The sequence below is a fragment of the Eleutherodactylus coqui genome, chromosome 4 (genome assembly GCF_035609145.1).
Source record: "Eleutherodactylus coqui strain aEleCoq1 chromosome 4, aEleCoq1.hap1, whole genome shotgun sequence".
Classification (NCBI taxonomy): domain Eukaryota; kingdom Metazoa; phylum Chordata; class Amphibia; order Anura; family Eleutherodactylidae; genus Eleutherodactylus; species Eleutherodactylus coqui.
The window spans coordinates 41,053,850-41,079,329 of record NC_089840.1 but is presented as its reverse complement, the minus strand read 5'-3'; the positions used below and the strand labels follow the sequence as shown (position 1 = coordinate 41,079,329).

The 25,480-nt window shown below is 45.5% G+C and overlaps 1 protein-coding gene across 3 annotated transcripts in view; it reads left to right on the top strand.

Moving 5' to 3' along the window:
* Positions 1-25,480, top strand: part of ZBTB20 (zinc finger and BTB domain containing 20) — a 642,654-nt gene that overhangs the window by 510,394 nt on the left and 106,780 nt on the right. For all 3 annotated transcript variants that reach the window (XR_010792529.1, XM_066599339.1, XM_066599340.1), the window contains one exon: positions 6,707-6,827. The gene's annotated coding sequence lies outside the window, so the exon portion shown is untranslated. The remainder of the gene's footprint in view (positions 1-6,706; positions 6,828-25,480) is intronic.

Here is a 25,480-nt window from a genome sequence, read left to right as displayed (position 1 = left end):
CATCAATACTTTACTTGCTTCCTGGCATCTTGTCAATATTTCGGGGACCCCAGCAACTGCACTTGGATGCAGCGCCCCAGGAGTCATCACGCACTCACCGCAGCTCCTTAACGAGCTGGAGCTAACGGATATTAGAGCGTCAGATCCTTTCACAGCTTCATAACACGTAGCAAAGCGTTTTACCCTCTCCTCCTCCTCCCCACGTTCAGCTCTTGTTTATCTGATGTCATTCACAGAGCCATAAATATGGAACAGAGACGCCTTTATCAAACCTGAGGCGCAGGGCATCGTGGTGAAATCTGGTTATGTGTCTCCAGAAAAATAACACATCAAGTCTTCCTCTCGCTTAATACAGTCAGCGCCATTTTTTGTCTTGTCGCGCAATGACCAAGAAACAATGTCACACTGGAAATAAAGCCACGGAGGAGAAGCATTGCATCAATATCAGAGGAGGATAAACATCTTTTTCTAAGACGTGTCACAGGACTTACTGATATCATACTGCCAGAGTGGACTTCAATCTTAGAGTGATCTTAAAGTGGCCCCTGCATAACACCTGCACCCCTAAAAGAAGTTTTGGACTTTAAGGTGCTGCTCATTATTAGGTCATCTATAGTTGATCAGTGTATACAGAGCAGGTGCTGCAAGCATTGGGGTGGCAATCAGGATTCAGGATATGATGCAGCAAATGGAGTAACCAAAGTCTACATTATGTATTTAGAACACAGAAAAAAAAATGAACATTACAATAATAATAAGGCAATTAAACTTATACCTTTCAATACCTGAGCTCTAACTACTGTGAATAATCCATACTAAAGCCTGGTTTAGACACAACGATTCTAAACGAGCGATAATCGTTGTGTGCCTTTAAGCGCAAGGTGATCGCTCAAAGGTTAAGCGATCACTTTGTGCTCCGAGCGGGGAGTGCAGAAGACAAGAAGGGCTGCTTGTTTTCTGCATCTAGCTGTTCTCTGCTCGGAGCGCCCGGCTGTTATAGAGTTGAGCGCTCCGAACGGGGCCGCTTGTCTTCTGCATCCAGCTGTTCTCTGCTCGGAGTGCCCGACTGGGAACCGTTCTCCAGTTCTGGTGCAGCACAGCCAGCAGATTGTCACTTTTTGCTCTAGCACTCCCGCAGCTCACAACGCAGAAGAAATTCTCCCTTTTTATGTCAGGGCACTCTCCAATCAGCAAGTGGCCACGTAAGCATGCTTAGTTCAGCTGTGCCAAAGTTTTTTGCAAATTTTGGTGCACGCAGCAATTCTGGCACATCTTCCCAGTACACCTCAATGACATCATTAATACTTTAGGGTGAGTGCCTTATGCAGGAATCAGATAGCTCTGTACACATTGTAGTGGCCAGCAGTAGTAATGAAGACTCAGGTCCCATGGCATACACATTGTAGCACTAGTAATTGAATTCAACAAGTGTTGTGTCTGCATTACCAGCACTGGCCACCACAATGTATACAGAGTTATCTGCTTGCTGCTCTGTATACACCGTCAGCAGGTGAGACAACAGCTGACAAGCTGTGATCCCAAATATCAGACCCCCGTTGATCAACTGTTGATGACTTATCTTGAGGATAGAGCATCTATAGTCCAGTGGTGAAAACCGCTTTAACCTTTTCCAATTCAATTTTGGATTCAGGGTTTCCTAAAAGGTTTTCTCTTTTTGCTGTTATGCAATGGTGCCATCTGCTGGCTAAAGCCAGTGTGTGCGCACCAGAGAGGCTCCGATAGCGGAGTGATTGGCAATAGACGGTAAGAATACCCTGTCAGACGTCTTCTGACATTGGAGCTGTACAAGCTTTAATCAGAATGTAGGAAGACATCAGACAGTGGATTGGAAGGGGTTAAAAAGACTCTGTCACCATCTTTTTCCACCCCTCATGGCACCATAATGTGGTGACAGCCACGCTGATTACAGTGATATGTCTGCTATGTGTGTCCGTACAGTAGTTTTAGAGAAATTTGCCTGTTATCAGTAGCAGCAAATGCATAGAGGACTACGGAAAGTAGTCCTGGATATCCATCAGCTGCAGACTAGCTGCATCCAGCATGCTCTCCAGCCAATGACTGACTGCTCACTACTTATTACTGTCCATAGAGATAACTGTCAATCATTGGCTGGAGGGCGAGGTAGGTGTGACTAGCCTGCAGCTCATGAATTTGCAGGACTACTTCTACGTCTGGCTGCTTCTCCAAAACTACTACAGATAGCAGACATGTCATTGTAATCAGTGTGGCAGGCACTACTGCGTGGTGCTGTCAGTGAGGGCTGTAAAAAGCGTCTCTTTAAAGAGTATGAGCATCTTAGCAACTGATATGTTACTGCTCCAATTCTACATTAAAGAAAAAGTCCTCATTACAAAATCTCCTTCATATATGTAGTTCCTATGTGTCTCCATGGTTACAGACTACAAACAAACTCTACGCAGTCTGGCTCTGCAGCCATGTGTTACTCCTCTGCCTCCTTTCTTAACAACCTACAGACAGTAGAAGATGGAAGGACTTTGTCATCATGTTGACACAGAGGTGTGTATAGAAGCTGTAGACACAAAACAGGAACATTACTTTATCAAGAATCTTTCCAGAAAAGCTTTGTTTTTTATGACAAGAAAAAAAAGATTGCAAAAGTATACATCCCCTTTAAAGGAAATTGCACTTAGAATCCTCCTTAGCATTGGGGAAGGATTCTCCTCAGTAAAAGCAATACAAGCATTGTGGATCTTTCCTTGTCTGTATAATGACAGTAGAAGAAAAGAATTCTAAGAAGCGGGAAGGATTCTTTTCAGTAACAGCAGTGTCGATCGTAAAATCATATCTCAAGAGTAGGAGCTCGAAATACTCTTGCTGCCTGCAGTCACCACTAGGGGGAGCTTTGGAGCTAAGTTCATACTGTACATTGACGTTATACAGTTATAAGGTCGTACGCAGTGAGCTCCCGTGCAGCCAGTGTCTTGGCATGTAATTCTAAGTCTGTCTGGGGGATTTGGAGCTCTGACTAAAAAATGAAAGGGATTATTCCACATATTGGATCAATGACCTATCATCAGGATAGGTTATCAGTAGCTCATAGCTAGGGTTGGTGTTCTTATATACAGAGATGCTTTATTGTTGGAAGCAGAAAGAGCTCCATACATTACACAGTGGCTCAGCATGGAACTGCAGGCTGAGTTCCATTGAAGTGAATGGGATGCCGGCTGCAGTACAATGCCACTGCACAATGTACAGAGCTGTTTGCTTCTCTCAACGAAGTAGCTCTATGCATTATAACACTGACCCCAGCGATCAGCTGGTCGTGGGGGTCCCAGGTGACAGACCCCTGCCAATCAGCTATTGATGACATATCCTGATGATCATTTTGTACAATCCACTCCTTGGTGAGGTCCGTGACTGGGAGAGTGAATGGATAGAGTTGATTATCTGCATTCAGTTGAGTAATGATCCCAGTGCTCTGCAATCTGCACCTGGTACAAGGGCATCTTAGGGTCCCCTTGAGCACTGCAGGGTCTGAGTAACAAGGAACGTCCACCTACTTTACTCACTGCTTATAGCATACTGTATACTGGTGTGGGGAGAGTTACTCTCAACCTCCCTACTAGGATCTAATATTGTAATGTGATGAGCTGTAGGAGGAGCTACGACAACTAATGAATATGAAGCATCCCTTTAATAGGATGTGATCTCTCTGTCTCTCACCCACATTCGGTCCAATGTGCGTTAATGTGGCGTGCCCGGATACTAGGCTGCAAAGCGGGCGAGCAGTGTGAAATGACCGCCTTGTGAATATTTGATGGCTTCTATACTCCCCGCTCACAGCCAGGCAATGATTGTCTGCAGCCAGAAGAGTCTGCTTAATATTTCACAAGGATAATACAGATTCAGTGTTCCCGGCTGATCTTAGAATTAAGGGGGTTAAATGATGTCACCCGTGCACCGCAGCGTCATCTGTTTACATGTCTGACATGTTTCACTTCCGTATTTACCCCTCTAGTGACTCTCTTCATTACGGTGTGATCTCTGCCCCAGCATCAGTGGCAAGAAAGAGAGCTCATCATGTATGTATGGTGGATGCATGTAATAATGATGTGTGTGTATGTATGATGGATGATATGTATACGTATGTATGGCTGGTGGATGTATGTGTTAATGATGTCTGTATGTACAATGGACGATATGTATATGGATGGTGGATGTATGTGTTAATGATGTCTGTATGTATGATGCATGATATATATGTATGGATGGTGGATGTATGTGCTAATGATGTGTGTATGTTTGATGGATGAAATGTATATGTATGGCTGGTGGATGTATGTGTTAGTGATGTGTGTATGTTTGATGGATGAAATGTATATGTATGTATGGATGGTGGATATATGTGCTAATGATGTGTGTATGTATGAGGGATGATGTGTGTATGTATATATGGCTGGTGGATGTATATGCTAATGATGTGTGTATGTTTGATGGATGAAATGTATATGTCTGTATGAATGGTGGATATATGTACTAATGATGTGTGTATGTTTGATGGATGAAATGTATATGTATGTATGGATGGTGGATATATGTGCTAATGATGTGTGTATGTATGAGGGATGATGTGTGTATGTATGTATGGCTGGTGGATGTATGTGCTAATGATGTGTGTATGTTTGATGGATGGAATGTATATGCTTGTATAGATGGTGGATATATGTGCTAATGATGTGTGTATGTTTGATGGCTGGAATGTATATGCTTGTATAGATGGTGGGTATATGTGCTAATAATGTGTGTATGTTTGTTGTAGGGATGATAGATGGATGTAAGGAGGACGTATGTGTTAATGATGTGTGTTTATAATTATTTAATATAAATTTCATGTGTGTGTATGTATGATGCATGTATGCGGGGCCAGGATGAGCGGTGCGCAGCCATCCAGGACATCAATGAGGTTGCATGCAGTTTATGATTTAGCATGTATATAATGTTTAGGACATGGAGAATGGAATTGGCAGAGGAGCTGGAGAACCCTAAAACACATGGGAATGTGACGGGGCACGTGGAGGTAAAAGTATAGCTATGGGTGTGTTCACACCACATTCAGCCCTACGTTCCTGGCTTCCATCCTTGGGTTTTGTCTGGGTTGCCAAAAAATAGCATCAAGATGGAACCCTGCGCGGAGCCGGAGGCTTTTATTGGTCAAACGGAGACGATTGTTTGAGCAGATTTCTGTTCCTTTCTGGCATTTTTTTCAGAATAGCATAGTCTGCCTATCACAAGCTGCAGCAGTTCATGGTAAACTACACGCACTTTGTATACACGCAATATGTATGTATACATATTAATAATGTGTTTATGTGTCAGGTATGTACAGATGTGTCCACCGGTAATACAAGCTAGGTTTAATTATAGACTTTGTGATGAGCCTAACTCGATACAATATTGCACCACTCAGTGACAAGAGGCATCCTATGGGCGAGGGACGCGTCTGTCGAGGCATCCGCTGAATGTATACATATTTTCCCACTTGTTTAGGTTACATTTACACATCCGCACTATGGCAGCCTCTAGTGAGCGCCGAGCCGCTGGTCAGCTGATGCCAATTCAAAATCACATGACCAGCGTCTCAGGGCTCACCAGAAGCCACCGGGTGCCATCTGACGGAGTGCAATGTATTGCAAGCTGAGGGGGGAGTGATGTAGCTGCTGCAATCACCTGCAGATACGCCGCTAATTCCTGGTCAAACTGCACTAATGGTTTGTATGCGGAAATACTGTGGAATACTGCTGTATTTCCGCTACATGTGAACGTACCCTTAAACTGGTTATCCGGGACTTAAATAAAATGTTAGTGGCTCAGAAATGTACAAAATAAAGAAAAACCACAGACTCATGTGCTGCCGTGGCGCCCCGTCCAGCGCCGCTCATGACTACCCGCCTGCTTCTGAATTCCCAGCAGCGTTTTTTCTGTATTTTATAAATTTCTGAGCCACTGAATTTTTTTTTTTTTAACTCCCGGAAAACCAGTTAACCCCTTAACATCTCATGCCATTCATCTCGGGTGTGTTGGTTTTACAGTCATCAGGGTTGGAGGTGTTAGCGTCATAGAGGGCTTCACTCCCACTGAAATCAATGGCAGCACTGCCTCCTATTACACTTCTGCGTCTGACCCCCTTGTCAGAGCTAGTAGTTCCGGAAGTTTAATAGGAGACTTCAGCTCCCATTGATTTTAGTAGGAATGAAGCCCTCTATGACGCTAACACCTCCGACCCAGATAACGACGTCTGTCCCGGTGCACTAACAGCTGGCCGGGCGATCAGCTGATCGCCGGGGATCCTGAGGATAGATCATCAATAGTATATGCCCAGAAAACCCCTTTAAGGAAAAACCCATCTGTGTTACGCTTTTACATGCTTCGGTTCTGAGACCTGATATTATCCACTGCTCTCTGATGCATCGCATTGTGGAAGATGTAGGTTTTATGTCAGCCCCCTGCAGATGACCTGGTGCAAATACTACATCTCTTATAAGGTATCCCTGCTCTGTACTGAACCGAACCTTCAGAGACCAACACATATCTGCATTATTGCATGGTTCCTACTGATTAAAGTGTCAGCTGTGCGGGTGAGAGGCGGCCTCTCTGGTTATGACATCATTTGAATAAATACAATTCTGTAAATATTTAAGTTTTTTTTTCTCCTTTCTTCCCATAGGTGACTGCTGGGTGAAACAATCGGGGTTCTGGGATATTGCCCATATTTATGAGATACTTCAGGAGAGTAGGAATGAACAGCGGCCGTAGACCCAGATGCCCAGACCTGCCACGTTAAAGAGGTACCTCACTCCTTAAGATATCACAAAGTACATAGAGAAAGCCGTTGTGACCATCATTAGTGTGACGCCTCATTGTGCCTTGTGTATATAGATGGTCAGGTCTCCACCATGAGCCGGTGAAGTGACACCTGATATTGTGCTCATTGGGAACATTTACAGTAAAATCACAATTCAAGGATGTGTCTTCCAATGCAGAAAAGAGGGTGTGATAACTTATGGAATTTATAGTATACTGTAAGTGCCACTGCCAATATTGCCTTGGGTCTCCTTCAATATGAGCACTTACAGTACTGAGAAACTATATAAATCCTTTGCTTTATTAAAGGCGTTTTCCAGTTGTAAACTATTTATGGCCTGTCCTTGGGATAAGGCATAAATAGTAGATCGGTGGGGATCTGATGCCAGGGAGTCCCACTGATCAGCTGTTTGTTGGTTCGGTATGCCCATGCACCAAGCTTATTTCTACAGGAGGCAGACAGCTCTGTTCTCACTGCAGCGGTCAGGTTTGGTATTGCAAGCAAAGTTCCCATTCACTTCAATGGCTGTAACACCAAGCCTGGCCACTGTATTCAGAACAGAGCTGTTTGCTTCCAGCAGAAATCCACTCCGTGCACTGGCTGGGTGGACAGCTGATCAGTAGGGATCCTGGGTGGCAGACTCTGCTGATATTCCATTGCTTGTCCATTCTGCGGATAGGCCATCTATGCTTTACGACTGGACAACCCCTCTAATGTTACTGACATTTACTTATCTTGAGTTACATCATGACTTATGCTCCAATCATCTCCAAAGCTGCAGAAATAATACACTAGCTGCCACCATGCTGACAAACTTGCCTGTAACAACCAGCTAGCAGCTTATTGTCTGTCAAACGTAATGCACTGCACCTGCTAAAATGCATCACAACAGTGTGCACACATGCTGAACCAGCAAGAGGCAGCAGTGAGATGCCACAGACCAAGAGCTAGCAGAAGATCAGCAGAACTGTGCTTGCAGCTCTGGTTGTGACTGGAGTAGAAGTATTTGCAAATATTAAATACTGTAGCTTGATACTGCAAAGCTCAAAGTCATTGATGCTTAAGGTTAATCTGGAAGCTCTGGGCCATCAATTATACACATTACGCAACTATAGTAAGCATAAAGTGATGTATCAGCAATAATTTATGCTCTTGATGCAGGCTGCAGTGACAGGTGCTCCTTAAAGGGGCCGTCAAAACATCTACAACTAACCAAGTACTGCATGTAGTTCATGAAGTGTAAGGATTGCAATCCAGAATTCTATAGACCTTCAAAGATATGAAGCTGCTGAGCTACTAAGTTGTTCCCCCTTTCTTTGCTCTGTCTGTATATGTGTCAGTTCGTACTGCTTTTTCGACATTCTGCTCATGAACCAGGAGCTCAGGATGATCATAGGAAACCGCCTATGAGATAAGTGCCTTGTATGTAATCTAACCTGTATGTGATGTGATTCTCATGTGATACGATGCAGCAGCTGATCCGTGTAGTGTGATTTGTGGCAAGTATCTAGGGGGTTAGTGTTGCTGCCATGTGTGCAAAGCGGGTGAGCGGTGTAGTTCATTGTGTTTCATGACCCGAGTAGATCCTGATTCATCTCCACTGAGAATATGGAGCAGGAGAAATCTTTACAGGCAGGTATCGTCCAGACACTGGCACAAGGCTTATATTGGTGAGCATAGCATGCCAGCAGACCTTATTCTAATTCTCAGTACCTGCTCTTATTCTGTATATAAGGACACTGCACAGTACCACTTCTCCTATCTTGAATGCTGGGTGTAATTCTCAGTACCTGCTCTTATTCTGTATATAAGGACACTGCACAGTACCACTTCACTTGTCCTTTATACTGGGTGTAATTCTCAGTACCTGCTCTTATTCTGTATATAAGGACACTGCACAGTACCACTTCTCTTGTCCTTTATACTGGGTGTAATTCTCAGTATCTGCTCTTATTCTGTATATAAGGAGACTGCAGAGTACCACTTCTCTTGTCCTGTATGCTGGGTGTAATCTCAGTATCTGCTCTTATTCTGTATATAAGGACACTGCACATTACCACTTCACTTGTCCTTTATACTGGGTGTAATTCTCAGTATCTGCTCTTATTCTGTATATAAGGACACTGCACAGTACCACTTCTCTTGTCCTGTATGATGGGTGTAATTCTCAGTATCTGCTCTTATTCTGTATATAAGGACACTGCACAGTACCACTTCTCTTGTCCTTTATACTGGGTGTAATTCTCAGTACCTGCTCTTATTCTGTATATAAGGGCACTGCAGAGTACCACTTCTCTTGTCCTGTATGCTGGGTGTAATCTCAGTATCTGCTCTTATTCTGTATATAAGGACACTGCACAGTACCACTTCACTTGTCCTTTATACTGGGTGTAATTCTCAGTACCTGCTCTTATTCTGTATATAAGGACACTGCACAGTACCACTTCTCTTGTCCTGTATGCTGGTGTAATTCTCAGTACCTGCTCTTATTCTGTATATAAGGACACTGCACAGTACCACTTCTCTTGTCCTGTATGCTGGTGTAATTCTCAGTACCTGCTCTTATTCTGTATATAAGGACACTGCACAGTACCACTTCACTTGTCCCTTATACTGGGTGTAATTCTCAGTATCTGCTCTTATTCTGTATATAAGGACACTGCACAGTACCACTTCTCTTGTCCTTTATACTGGGTGTAATTCTCAGTACCTGCTCTTATTCTGTATATAAGGACACTGCACATTACCACTTCTCTTGTCCTTTATACTGGGTGTAATCTCAGTATCTGCTCTTATTCTGTATATAAGGACACTGCACAGTACCACTTCTCTTGTCCTTTATACTGGGTGTAATCTCAGTATCTGCTCTTATTCTGTATATAAGGACACTGCACATTACCACTTCACTTGTCCCTTATACTGGGTGTAATTCTCAGTACCTGCTCTTATTCTGTATATAAGGACACTGCACAGTACCACTTCTCTTGTCCTTTATACTGGGTGTAATTCTCAGTACCTGCTCTTATTCTGTATATAAGGACACTGCACAGTACCACTTCACTTGTCCTTTATACTGGGTGTAATTCTCAGTACCTGCTCTTATTCTGTATATAAGGACACTGCACAGTACCACTTCTCTTGTCCTGTATGCTGGTGTAATTCTCAGTATCGGCTCTTATTCTGTATATAAGGACACTGCACAATACCACTTCTCTTGTCCTTTATACTGGGTGTAATTCTCAGTACCTGCTCTTATTCTGTATATAAGGACACTGCACAGTACCACTTCACTTGTCCTTTATACTGGGTGTAATTCTCAGTACCTGCTCTTATTCTGTATATAAGGACACTGCACAGTACCACTTCTCTTGTCCTGTATGCTGGTGTAATTCTCAGTATCGGCTCTTATTCTGTATATAAGGACACTGCACAGTACCACTTCTCTTGTCCTTTATACTGGGTGTAATTCTCAGTACCTGCACTTATTCTGTATATAAGGACACTGCACATTACCACTTCTCTTGTCCTTTATACTGTGTGTAATTCTCAGTACCTGCTCTTATTCTGTATATAAGGACACTGCACAGTACCACTTCACTTGTCCTTTATACTGGGTGTAATTCTCAGTATCTGCTCTTAGTCTGTATATAAGGACACTGCACAGTACCACTTCTCTTGTCCTGTATACTGGGTGTAATTCTCAGTACCTGCTCTTATTCTGTATATAAGGACACTGCACAGTACCACTTCTCTTGTCCTGTATGCTGGTGTAAATCTCAGTATCGGCTCTTATTCTGTATATACACACTGCAGAATTCCACTTCTCCTGATCTGTATACTGGTGTAATTCCCAGTATCTGCTCTTGATCTGTATATAAGGACACTGTATAGTACCATTTATTGTGTCCTGTATGCTAGGTATAAAGGAGTTCCCAGTATATGTTCATATATTTTGTTATGGTAACTTAGTGTAAATGGTTAGACTGTAAACCGATCGCATTGCATTCTGTTGACAGTGCCAAAGCCTCGTAGGGGCATGGAGACGGCGCTGTCATCTTCGGAGTGTTTATTAAAGACTCAGCATGGCTGTATATTGTGACGAGGAGTTTGAGTTTCGCTGCTTTCCTCACTCTTACCTTCAATGAGGTTTCACCTGTAGTGGGAAAAGGCACATAAACTTTGGGGCTGCACTACATAATACAACCATTTCTGAGACTTGTCAGGCCAAGGACAACTGCCAGCTACTAATACTGGCCTGTGCTATAGAAAGTTACTCCAGTAACTCCCATAGCATCAATATGCGCCCCTTATAGTCATAGCTCGGGGGTCTTACCTTCATGTAAGCTATTTTTACGTAGCAGAAAATAGGTGTTAGACTCCACACCATTATGTTACACAGCCATGTAACAAGCCCCAAGCAATGCATCCTGGGATATAGCTTAAACTTTTTAAAAGCGTTTTCTAGGACTAGAGTACTGATCATCTATCCTCAGTAAAAGTCATCAATATCCAATTGGTGGGGGTACGACACCCAAGGCCCCCTCCGATCAGCTGTTTGAAGAGGATGCAGTACCGCTGCCTCTCCCGAGGCCATTGACTTCCCATTTATGCATCACATGACCTTTCAGCAGCTCAGTCCCATTCAAGTCAATCGGATTGAGCTGCTATACCAGGCTCTATTGCTATAAAATATACGGCACTGTTCCTGGTAAGCAAGGAAATGGCTGCAGCAGTTCTCCAAGCACTGTGGGTTCTTCAAACAGCTGAAGGGCAGAGGTCCCACGTGGTAGACCCCCACCAATCAGATATTGATGGCCTTTCCTAAAGAAAACCCCTATCCTAGTCCTGAAAAAACCCTTTGAGTTGTTCTTCTGTTTTTGGAAAAGCTGGGTGACTACCAACGTGTCATCCCTTTCACCCAGTCTCCTGCAAGATAACTTTGCTCCTTTATGTAACAGCACAAGAATAGAGGATATGTCTCACACAACGAGGTAAATAGCCTGGGAAAGCTAAGTAACAACTTATAAGGCCACCCAAATGGCTCTCACACTTGTTGTCACTCTGCTTTCCCAGATTCCATAATGATAACTTTGACTGGTTGTGCAGCACATCCTCCATCCCTGTATAACCCAAATTATTCCATCTACCTATGTCAGTATATAAAAAACACTGGAGAAAGATGCCTCAAACTAATTAAGAGGCGGATGTCCTTTACAAAAGTTTGATGCATCTATTCCAGGCTGGGAAGTAATCCACTTATGGTGACAGGAGTTTCTAAGAACTGAGAGCATCTTTTTATATTGGTCACCAATCCTCTGTTCCCTGCTGGTCCTCCTCTGCTCTAGGTGCTGATGCTGCACTGGGCTCCAGCACTGCCCATGTCAGGACATTGTGTGCATCAGCATGAAGATGTGCTGCAGCGCCAGCAACAGAGGAGAACCCTGAGGGCTTGAGATGTTTCATCAGTAAACTCTGCAATCTTTGGGAGAAATCGTCAGGGCAGTCTGGGCTGAATGGAGAAGAAAAATAAAGTCACCAGATTAAATATTCATTCTGCCTGTATCTGTTTGTTTCTTTGAGGATATGTTTAAATCTCTTTCATTAGAGAGTAAAGTGTCTTTTAATTGATTCTATGGATCGTGGAGGGGGGTGAATTTCCTAATCTGCCTGGGGCACAGAATCAGCTTCTCCTGCATCCATTAGCAGTCTCTGTACCTGAATATCAAATCCATACCCGCTACGAAACTTTATGCCATAATTACACCAGTTTCTGTTGTAAATTATAGCAAATCTTTCAGGCTGCGAAAGGCCCCACCCAAATCGCTACACCCCACCTACATTTCAAAGTGATGATTATGATGTAAAATGAAAAAAAGTCACAACTTTTTGCTCAAAACAAACATGCACCAAAATTTGGATTATTTTTTTTTACATCAGAAAACTTGTGCAAGTGTTTTGATAAATTCCCCCATACTTCCTGAGAAAGAGGAATGCCAAGTACTATGGGACATCTCATGGAGGCCATATTGGTAGTCATCCAGCTTTTTCCATGTCACATTACAGTCCAGATTTGCCTTTTTGCAGCTTGAGAAAGATGAGTAGTAACCTCTCTAGGATGTATTTTGATTGTCACCCAACTTTCCCAGTCTCCACAATGGAAAATCAACTTAGTTTTGCTTTGTTACATCCGTCACTCCCATATTGTGTCGCAACCGCAGCGTGGGAAAGATGGATACGGCAACTGCTTTATAACGGCAGATCTGTGTGCTGTCACCCTTCTTTCCCAGAAACATATATAACTCAGTAGAGCTTTTACCAGCATGACAGACGAGGACGACTTGTCTTTACTGGAGATTTTAATGTAATAAAAACCTAATGGAATGTGCATCCGCCACGGCCGCAACGTATCGAGTGTCCGAGGCCTCCGATTGTTTACATTTATTTTGGATCCACTGTCTGTGAATTCTTTGTCCTCAGAGAACCTCTCCTCACCCCCCGCCCCCTCCCCTCCTCACCACCGGCTGACTGCGCACGGATCCTTTTACCGGGTGAGATCAGGTTCTGAAAAAAAAAGGTTGGTTTTGCACCAAAAAGCCTCTCAGTGAATATCAGAGGGAATTTAAGATAAGACTATCAGATGCAGGGAGGAGAAAACTCCCCGCCACCGCTGCTTTGCCAGCTCCAGGTAAACGATAGGCCAGGAAAGAAAAGATATAGACTACACCGACTGACCGGGTCCCACGCTGCCCAGCCTATAGATGGCGGTACAAATCCATTGTAGGGAGAGGGGTTCCAAGATGCTTACCTCAAACCGCCCGGCTCTCTCTAGCACTGCCAAAAATCCGGGGCAACGTGCCAGACACCCAGGCTGAGGGAGAGCATGGACCATAAGATTGTGACGATCGGCTAATTATGGTTTATGAATTTCAGCTTTAATCTGCAGTTCACTGAGTCCTGATTAAATATCAGTTAAACACAATTAAAGTTTGTGTTGTGTTTCCCTCTCTTGATCAGAATAATTAGAGACTACGCCGCTCATGTCACTAGTCACAGGCAGAATTTTTCTCCTTTCTCCCCCCCCCCCTCTCGTGAATGAATATGCTTCTTTAAAAGCAGTTTTATAGCACCAGCTGTTGGTATTATTCTGCATCTCACTGCTATTATTGCACAGATTATCTCTTGATAGCCCGAACCTTGCACCGTCGCTGCGGGCAGAATGCCGCTATAACTGGTATTGATGTAGGTGGAAGCTTCTGGATCCTGCTACCTAGCCACTCATCTTGCCCTTATAATTGACATATGCACCTGTATAGTGAGGAGGAGCAATTTTAACCTTTGTGTTGCCTAAGGTGGAATAGGATATTGCTCCCTCCCCTCTTTGGAGGAGAATATCAGCCGGCAATAGCAGTCCCAATAAAGTATATCACCGTTCCTGCACTCACTGTGAATTGGGCAATGGAAACTGATCATGCCCAAATAGGTTAAAAGGACAACATTGCCTTTTTTAATTAATAAAAGTACACTTTTCTAATCTACCTTTATTTTCTGATTGTAGATTTTTTTATTCTGTGCTCTATACATGACTATGGGGTTGGCCATCTTTCCTGAGCTACATTTAACAGCCTATAGAGATGTGCTTTACAGCAGCTTCATGGGCCATTCACACAATGGATAAGGGGGAACCCATTGACTTGTATGGGACACTGTTCTAGACATGCTCTGTGTAGAGGTCATTTTGCAGGGAGGGGTGTAGATAGTCACAGCTTATATCTATTGTGAATGGTGGATCCTGTGTTATCTACATATAGGTGTTACCTGTCAGTGTAATCCGGTCTGTGATGTTAGTGAGATGACGGCTGCATGCATCAGGAAGTATTAGGCTCTGTGGTCGGTGGGGAAAATGCAGGATTTTAGGATTGTTTTAAAGTTTAGATTGTGACCGAAAATTAACCAAAATATTAACAAAAATTCCTAAAACATAGCTTAACACATTAATGGGATTTATATAATGGGTAATATTCTGATAACGCATTCCCTTTAAAGGTGAGTTTACACATGGCGGGGTTGAAAAACCACATTTATGAGGCAAACATAAAAGATGAGATATTGGAGATGGGCCAGTCGTAGCCTCCTCATCATCTTTCAGAAAAGGCCGTATCAGAAGCCTCCTGACTAGAGATGAGCGAGCATACTCGCTAAGGGCAATTGCTCGATCGAGTATTGCCCTTAGCGAGTACCTGCCCGCTCGGGAGCAAAGATTCGGCTGCCGTCGGCGGGCGGGGGAGAGCGGGGAGGAACGGACGGGAGATCTGTCTCTCCCTCCCGCTCATGGCCGCAACTCACCTGTCACCCGCGCCGGCAGCCGAACCTTTTCTTCCGAGCTGGGAGATACTCGCTAAGGGCAATGCTTGATCGAGTAATTGTCCTTAGCAAGTATGCTCGCTCATCTCTACTCCTGACTGATAGTATACTACATAGCAACCCAGATGACCATGGCCAGAGCGGCCCCTGTCCAGCATCTCCACTTCTATGTTTGCCTCACAGATATGTGAGAAGTTCTGTCTCCAGATTAACACACAAAAAGTGCAAAAATCAAAAAGTCGAATGCACTCCAGTCATACTGTAGGTGACAACCCAGACCTCCTATCCAGGTACAGGCGGGAAGGTCAACTTGCTATGCCGTTTACTGAACTCCTATTCACTTGGAGTTGTGGGAACAGCATTAAACAGCCCACTTAGCGGTTTCTGTATTGTGATCTTGGGCATGATTGAGAGATGGGAATACCCCTCTGAGTGCTTACTAGCCTTGGAACAACCTTCGCATGAGGCTGTATTTACACTCTAATGTGAGTTGTGTCCAAGTTCTCATTCGATACTGGGGCATGGCATGCAGCAATTCTTCAATCTGGGAACATTGGGTTCAAGTAAAAAAAATCGCCCATTCAAATGAATGGGTTTATTTCCCGTGCAAGTTGTGTTTGTGTCAGACAGGACAGAACTCACATGAGTTACCTGCCATGTAAACACGGTCTGAAGCAAATACAAGAAACTCTGCAATATGTCATATCAGTGATGAACCCCTCACTTCTCTCTTCACTCACTCTGAAAAACTGCTCCATCTTTAGAGACTAGATGGACTAACCGCTCACTAACACATTAGATTTCATGCTGCCCGTAGAAATCTGTGGAGAGAGGAGGAGGGGGGAGAAGAGAGACTCACACAGAGACACTGGCGCAGTTAATAGTGAGTGATTTACTGTCTCACAGTGACTGAAATGACATCTACACTGTTCAGTGCTGCTTTATACTTCTTCACCATACTCCAGATCACTGCTTGCTCTCAGTGAATTCTTGTTACCATTCATAGGCAGTAAACTTTTTCTACTCTCAGCTGAGAAGGGGATACAGTTGTATCCAGTCTGGATCGTTCTCTGTGAACATCCTTGACTCCAGACTGATACATTGTAGCAGACTAGCAGAGAGATTTGTGCAGCTGCTGTTGATGTGTTTAGCCCGCAGAGCATTGTGTAGGCTGGATACAATTATTCTTTGTTCTGATTAGTAAACCCTCAGCAGGCAGTGAATAGCTTTAATAGGTGAGGTGTCTGTCCTGCTCCAACCTGGGATCACCCCCCACAGAATGTGGTCCACGGTGTCCTCATCCCACCCTAGATGATGTTCACGAGTCTTCTGGTGAAATGATGTGGATCCGGCGGGTGATTACTTTCAGCTTGCAGCGGTGACAGCGCTGATGAATGAGGCTACCTGGCACGAAGGATGTTCTGATGCTTAAACAGATTACATCCCTCCACCGAGAACAGTAAACAACAAGTCACAAATCAGCGCAGCGGCCTCTGTGGAGCTCCAGCCGTCCGTTATCCGAGCGGCTGGAAACATCTGCACAGTGTATTAATGAGGCCAGCCTGGTGCTAATCCACCATTTCTATATGCTGCCCAGTTATGACACCTCCATCCACTTCATCCTACCCTGCAGTAATCCCTCCCTATACTATACTACCCTATCATCATCACCGGGGAGAACGGGGTATATAAAGGGCTATACTAGCTACCCCATCTATAATGCCATCTTGTTGCATAGCGCTTGGGAAGAGGCCTTGCAGGACTTCAAGGAATTGTCCATGGTTGCTTTCTCCCAAGAACTGCTTACAGGTTGTATGTAGTATTGCAGCTAAGCCCCATTCAGTTCAGTGCTGCAATACCAGACACAACCTATGGACCACTGTGGTGCTATTTCTAGAAGAAAGCAGATGTGTTTTCTCATTCTGGACATGATCTTTAAATGGCAAGGAGGAGGGTAATAACCATGACATTTTTGCATATTTTGCCAATTAGAGTGAGTGAATTTTCAGATTCCCGCCCTTTAATTTGCTCTCAGTTGGAGCGCTCACCTTTGTAGACCAGCGGCAGCTTGGTAAGGGGACAGAGGGGTGACTGCGAGAAAGTCAAAGGGGTTTCCAGGCAGCGCCCATCAGAATACGCAAATATGTTGTGCGCCAAAATTTAGGATTTTATGCCAGAAAACCGGTGCAAGCAGTACAATAATTTCCTCCCCATGCATTTTAATTCATCAACTTTTTCAGGATCTCTTCTTGCTGTCAGTGAATGGGCTCATTCTAGTTCTGACTACGTCTTGTTCACACAGATGGGGTTCCCACAATGTATCCGTCTTGGCTGTGTTTACATCGGTGATTTTCTCACATGAGTTCTGTCCGATTGCGGGATGGACTGAACTCGCCTGGGAAAGTAACCCATTATTTTCAATGGGTTAATATACACAAGTGATTTTTCTCTTGGACTTAGAGTCCGATATCGAAAAATCTCAGTCCGTCCTGTTTTGGGCGATTCCTGTTTATTGCCCATTATTTTCTAAAAAAAATACATCGTACCCGCACGCTCTGTGATTTGCATGCGAGTGCAATAAATTTTTTACCATTTTAGCTATTGGAACGACATGCGATTTTTAAAAAAAAATTTTTCCACAAGCGAAAAAGCGCACGTATATCAATGCAAATCGCGCTTCTAACACCATAAAGCCTTGCACAAGCGCAAAAGTCGCAGAAAAAATGAGTGTAATGTTTGTCAGATTTCCAATTACCTGCATCGCACTCGCCTGTATGAATATGGCTTGAGTCAGCTAAATACATCAACACAAAAACGTATCTCCCACTTGCTCGTTAGGCCGCTTTCACACAGCAGGAAAACTTGTTCGAGATTTGTGCATTGCGAGACACACAAATCTGGCCGAATATGGACTTTTGAATGGAGTCCTACACATGAGTGACTTTTGTTTCCCGTACCGTAACGTGGTGCGAGAAAAAGACGCTGCATGTCCCATCTCGCATTACAGTGAAAACGCACGTTGGCGAGCGAAATATCACGACGCGTTTCTCAGCCCTATACCGCATTCGCCAGTGTGTAGGTAGCCCAACAGTCTATCAATGCAGATAAAATGTATCAGCCTGGACTCCAGACAATAGAGTCTGCTAGATTAGATCTAGTCGTAGCAAACCCCCAGCTCCCTGGGAACAGGTCTGCAGCCACTGGGGTTTAAGGCTGGGTTCACATGCAGTGGATTTGCCGCGGAAATTCTGTGCGGAATTTCGCAGAGGCAAATCCGCATGCGGCCGCTAATCCCGGAATTAGCCAGCCATGTGAGCAAATATATTGACTGACAGCAAGCAGAGATCTTGAAAATAGTATTGAAACACAAACTCTATTAGAAAGTGGCATAACTTTTCATCACTCAGTGATGGAGCTGGGGTGGTGGAGATAAGCCCGTGTACCCCACTCCCCATGATGCCTCACTACCCATATCTTGGTGATTGGGTATAATGAGAATGACCTTCGGGTCATTCTCATTATTGCATTTCGTGAATTGGCTCCGGTCAGATTTCAGTCACGGATTCGGAGAACTGGCAGCAGAACAAAGTTGTCCTAACAGTAACGGAGTGCTCCAATAGTTAATAGAGATATCACAATAACATATACGCTGAGCGCAGGAAATAAATATGTGCCCCTGCCAATGATTGTGTTACATAAGCCAGGAATAACATTCCTTGTGATCGGTCCCCAGACATGGAAGGATTCCGCCCAGCCCCAAGAAGACGCAGCTACTGGGAGGAAGCCGGATCATTCTCCTCTCTGCTATTTTCATTAAGGTATTTTCTGCCAAACTGACTACTGAGATGTGTCAGGCGAGGGCAGCGTGCGGCGACATAGACATAGCTCTCTAGCTAATTGTATTCTTCTCGTTGTGTGGCCAACAAAAATGGCGCCTTCTTAAAGGTGCACGCCATTACCGCAAGGGATATTCTGCTGATCAAGCTATTAGGTCTGGGTCCTGGGCAGTAAAGGTCATGAGCCTCTTGCCAACACATTTAGGCCTCCGGTACACTTCCCATGCGCACGAGTTGTGACCAAGAGGCTCGCGCACAACTCGCATGAGACAGAACACGGACACCTGTCCATCTGCCGTACACCAACAGGCATGATAGACCGCAATAGGACATGCAATAAGTTTTTTTCACATTATAATAACATCCGTGTTCACAGACTCATACGCTATAATGGGGCTGCTCATGGACAGTACGTGGGGATATTCATGGGGCCGCTCGCGGACAGCACGTGTGGATATTCATGGGGCCGCTCACGGACAGCACGTGGGGATATTCATGGGGCCGCTCACGGACAGCACGTGGGGATATTCATGGGGCCGCTCACGGACAGTACGTGGGGATATTCATGGGGCCGCTTACGGACAGCACGTGGGGATATTCATGGGGCCGCTCAGGGACAGCACGTGGGGATATTCATGGGGCCGCTCATGGACAGCACGTGGGGATATTCATGGGGCCGCTCACGGACAGCACGTGGGGATATTCATGGGGCCGCTCACGGACAGTACGTGGGGATATTCATGGGGCCGCTCGCGGACAGCACGTGGGGATATTCATGGGGCCGCTCATGGACAGCACGTGGGGATATTCATGGGGCCGCTCACGGACAGCACGTGGGGATATTCATGGGGCCGCTCATGGACAGCACGTGGGGATATTCATGGGGCCGCTCACGGACAGTACGTGGGGATATTCATGGGGCCGCTCATGGACAGCACGTGGGGATATTCATGGGGCCGCTCATGGACAGCACGTGGGGATATTCATGGGGCCGCTCATGGACAGCACGTGGGGATATTCATGGGGCCGCTCATGGACAGTACGTGGGGATATTCATGGGGCCGCTCGCGGACAGCACGTGGGGATATTCATGGGGCCGCTCACGGACAGCACGTGGGGATATTCATGGGGCCGCTCACGGACAGCACGTGGGGATATTCATGGGGGCGCTCACGGACAGCACGTGGGGATATTCATGGGGTGCTCACAGACAGCACGTGGGGATATTCATGGGGGCGCTCACGGACAGCACGTGGGGATATTCATGGGGCCGCTCACGGACAGCACGTGGGGATATTCATGGGGCCGCTCACGGACAGCACGTGGGGATATTCATGGGGCCGCTCACGGACAGTGTGTGGGGATATTCATGGGGCCGCTCATGGACAGCACGTGGGGATATTCATGGGGCTGCTCACGGACAGCACGTTGGGATATTCATGGGGCCGCTCACGGACAGCACGTGGGGATATTCATGGGGCCGCTCATGGATAGCACGTGGGGATATTCATGGGGGCACTCACGGACAGCACGTGGGGATATTCATGGGGGCGCTCACGGACAGCACGTGGGGATATTCATGGGGCCGCTTATGGACAGCACGTGGGGATATTCATGGGGCCGCTTATGGACAGCACGTGGGGATATTCATGGGGCCGCTCATGGACAGCACGTGGGGATATTCATGGGGCCGCTCATGGACAGCACGTGGGGATATTCATGGGGCCGCTCATGGACAGCACGTGGGGATATTCATGGGGGAGCTCACGGACAGCACGTGGAGATATTCATGGGGGAGCTCACGGACAGCACGTGGGGATATTCATGGGGGCGCTCACGGACAGCACGTGGGGATATTCATGGGGGCGCTCATGGACAGCACGTGGGGATATTCATGGGGGCGCTCACGGACAGCACGTGGGGATATTCATGGGGCCGCTCGCGGACCGCACGTGGGGATATTCATGGGGCCGCTCGCGGACCGCACGTGGGGATATTCATGGGGCCGCTCACGGACCGCACGTGGGGATATTCATGGGGCCGCTCACGGACAGCACGTGGAGATATTCATGAGGCCGCTCACGGACAGCACGTGGGGATATTCATGGGGCCGCTCACGGACAGCACGTGGGGATATTCATGGGGCCGCTCACGGACAGCACGTGGGGATATTCATGGGGCCGCTCATGGACAGCACGTGGGGATATTCATGGGGGCGCTCATGGACAGCACGTGGGGATATTCATGGGGGCGCTCACGGACAGCACGTGGGGATATTCATGGGGCCGCTCATGGACAGCACGTGGGGATATTCATGGGGGCGCTCACGGACAGCACGTGGGGATATTCATGGGGCCGCTCATGGACAGCACGTGGGGATATTCATGGGGCCGCTCACGGACAGCACGTGGGGATATTCATGGGGCGCTCTTGTTCTTAGACGGACAGTCCGTGTAAAAGAATCGGTCATTCAAGTCAAGGATGTGTTAAGAAATAACGGACTGCACTTTCATGATGCGAGTGCCATTTGTTTTTAACACAGGTAACCATGGGGATCATAAAAAAAATATTACGTAAACCAGGAAGCGCGGAGCCTGTGCATTTATGTCCTTTTAATGTATTTTACTTGTTTGAAAATCGCTTGCAAAATGGATGGAATAACATGAGAATATCGCAAAATTCATGAAGGTCATACAAAAAATTTGGATTTTTTTTATGGTCCTCAATTGCCTGTGTGACTACAGCCTTAAGGCCCATTTACATGCAACGATTATCGCTCAAAATTCATTCAAACGATGGCGTATGAGCGATAATCGTTGCGTGTAAACGCTATCCATCCTTCAGCGAAGTAAGATAACAGGGACCATGTGTTCTGCATGGGAGTCGGAGATTACATTGTATTCTGCCGACAGCCTGTATGAGAACAAATGAGCTGTGTGCAGAGCCCAGTTAACATGCTGGGATCTGCAAACAGCTCCCGGAGGCCCTTTTAAATGCAAATGAAGCTGATAAAGTGTTAATGGACATTAGTGTTCATTAACACTTTATGCAAAATTATCGCTAAAACTGTCAATCTTTCAATCGGTTGAAAGATTGTCTTTGTGTGTAAATGGGCCTTTAGGTTGGGTTAATAAAATTGTACTATAATGGAGAGTGCTGTTCATGTGCATGCTCACCAGATACCATTCCACAGCTTATTGGTGCATTTCCACTTCCCGCAGGTCCACAATATATAATTCGTTCGCACTGTTATTCAGTCCCCCCCCCCACCCCCACCCCCCCCCCCACACACAGACACCTTGATCCCTGTTTCCTATTGCCTTGCATGTGTGTCAGTTTAAACTGTAGCTTTGATGTTCTGTTCATGAATCAGGAGGTACAGGATGAACAGTGAAAAAAATTCCCTGCAAGCCCTGTAATAGGTGTAATATCCCATTTAGCTGTTTCTGAGCCGTTATCATACAGATACTGGGTGATGGCCAATAGTGGCCACAAGTATCCGCAAGTATTGTTATCCACTTTTCACTGACCCAAAATGTATAATTCTTAGGTTCTGTTTACAGCTACCTCTACTCTCTTTATACTACTGTGCTTCCTCTGTGTCAGTCCTTACTGCAGTTTCAGTGTTCTATTCCTCAGTCTAGGATGTATGCTGCCAGATAGGAGAGCGATTGGAATTGTGCATGGAAATGAGGAAGGTCAGTGCTCCATGTCCACAGAAGCCGTCTGACCACCGGCACGAGTATGCAGTGCGGACTGGAAGGACATTTGCGCTGCGGTTTCGCCTTCCCCTTAGTAAATAGAGCTCTTTATCTCCTCGCCATTTATGAAGTAATCTTTCCAGCAAATGAAACAAACAGTTTTCCATGTGAGACAACTGCTGCAATATGTTTAAATCGTCTTCGCTCCAAAATTCCCCACGTGCTTTAGAGAAACAGCTGTTCCGGTATTTGTCCTCGCAGATTGAGTTACAGTGAGAACAAAATGGCCGTTCTGTACGACGGGGGCTATTCAGTAAGCAGACCGGCTCTGTAACCTCTCACACTGCTAAACACAGCAGTCGCTTAAATAGCAACTCCTCAGTAGAAGTTATTACCCCTTGGAGGTGCCAGAGCCGTGCACAGAAACAGAGCCAGCTGCTGCAGAACCTCATCTCTGGAAACTGCAATGTAGTAGATGTAGTAGAATGTGGCATGACATAGTAGCACTGAGTGCTTCAGAGCCCCCGTCCCGCCATGACCCCCCTCTATGATGACCATATTGTATATAAGTAGGCACATGGACGGGCTATCCTGACTGTAGTCACGGAAGCCGCTGTGGGTTTGTTTATGCTGTATATCTTATTATTTGGGCACTGTATGGTGGTATTAATTGGGCACTGTATGGTGGTATTATTTAGAGTCTGTATAGTGGTATAATTTTGGCTATCTATATTGGCATTATTTGCACTACGTATGATATTACTGTAGTTAGGGTCTGTCTGATTGTATTATTTATGGTGTGTATGATGGTATTATTTGAGTACTGTGTAGTGGTATTATTTGGGTGCTGTATGATGGTATTTTGGCTCTGCATGGTGGTATTATTTTGGCTCTGCATGGTGGTATTATTTATGGTCTGTATGGTGGTATTATTTTGGGTCTGCATGGTGGTACTATTTATGGTCTGTATGATGGTATTATTTGAGTACTGTGTAGTGGTATTATTTGGGTGCTGTATGCTGGTATTTTGGCTGTGCATGGTGGTATTATTTTGGCTCTGCATGGTGGTATTATTTATGGTCTGTATGGTGGTATTATTTTGGCTCTGCATGGTGGTATTATTTATGGTCTGTGTAATGGTATTATTTGGACGCTGTATGGTGGTATTATTAATGTTCTGTATGGTGGTATTATTTTGGCTCTGCATGGTGGTATTATTTATGGTCTGTATGGTGGTATTATTTTGGCTCTGTATGGTGGTATTATGGTCTGTATGGTGGTATTATTTGGATGCTGTATGGTGGTATTATTAATGTTCTGTATGGTGGTATTACTTTGGCTTTGCATAGTGGTATTATTTATGGTCTGTATGATGGTATTATTTAAGGTCTGTGTAGTGGTATTATTTGGGCGCTGTATGGTGGTATTTCTTGCACGCTGTGTAAGTAGTACTGGTATTAGGAATTGCCTGACACTGTTATTTGGACAATATTACGGATATACTATATGACAGTATTAATGTCCAAGTCCCTCCATGGGACATATAGTATACCTCTGTACCTGGATCCCATCGTACTGAATACGGAATCATAGGGTTCACCCCAAGTGAGACCTACAGAGGCATATTTGAAGCTCTTAGCCCCAGTGCAGATTCTATAACACCCTGCCAATGATCACACATCATTTACAGTATTGGAGCCTGAGAGATCTCCCATACGAGCCCCCGACCTGGGACAGCACCACCCTTTGCACCCCATGTAGTTGTGCCCCTGGCAGGTATGTAAGTGTTCCTGTGTAAGGAGAGTAATGGTGCTCTGTTAGATTAAAGACACTGAACACTACAGATTTATTACGGAAATTAGGAAATGCTCCAAATCCTCTGTGCTGCTGGTTTCTGAGTGAAGAATTGTACCTACAGATGCACTTTAATGTCTGTCCAATAGACGTAGGCAGACAATGCTACAGGGCCAATAGCAGAAGATTGGCCCCATGTGCCTTCCCCATGGCTGATGTGAGTCTTCGTGGGACTCCTCCCATCCTTTTCTATGGCATGAATGAGGAGGCGAGTGGTGGCAGCAATCATCTCCCATGGGGGACCCCGCTTTGCCACGATGCCCGCTCTCCTCTGTGCATGATTCTGCTGGCTTGTTACAGCAGCAGTGCCAGTGCTTTATGAGCAAGAGAAGAGGAAATCGGTGCCCTTTCTGCATACCCCGGGGTATATGGCGCGGGCACGAGGGTCCCCTAACCTTTCCCTCTGTTGGTAATGCCTCCGCTGCCATCATCATTCAGCACAATGTCTGTTTGCTTTTCAAGCAGCGGGTTAATGAGCGCTGTGAATGCTCAGTGTGACAATTACCCCGGAGCTCGTCTCTCTGTGCTGCTGGCACCGTCATTCCGCCTCTGGATAGGAAAAGGAACATTTTGGTCCATGTACAATGGCTGATGTGAGAGGTACAACGTCCCCGCTGCCAATGTTTTCATTGTCACTCTATCTCTACACAAGGAACACTTTTCAAAAGCTTTTTTTTATTTGCCGGCGAGCGCTCCAGAGATGGAAATGAATGTGTCAAGCGCGTTTCCACCCCAAATGATACTGATTGGTTTCGTCATTTTTTAATTCAATGCAGATGGCAGAAGTGGGAGGGTTCCTGGCAGCCAGGTAATGAGTCTTGTTGTGGATAATGGTGATGGACGGGCTGTCTCAGCGGCTGACAGAGAGCTGTCTGGAACGGTGA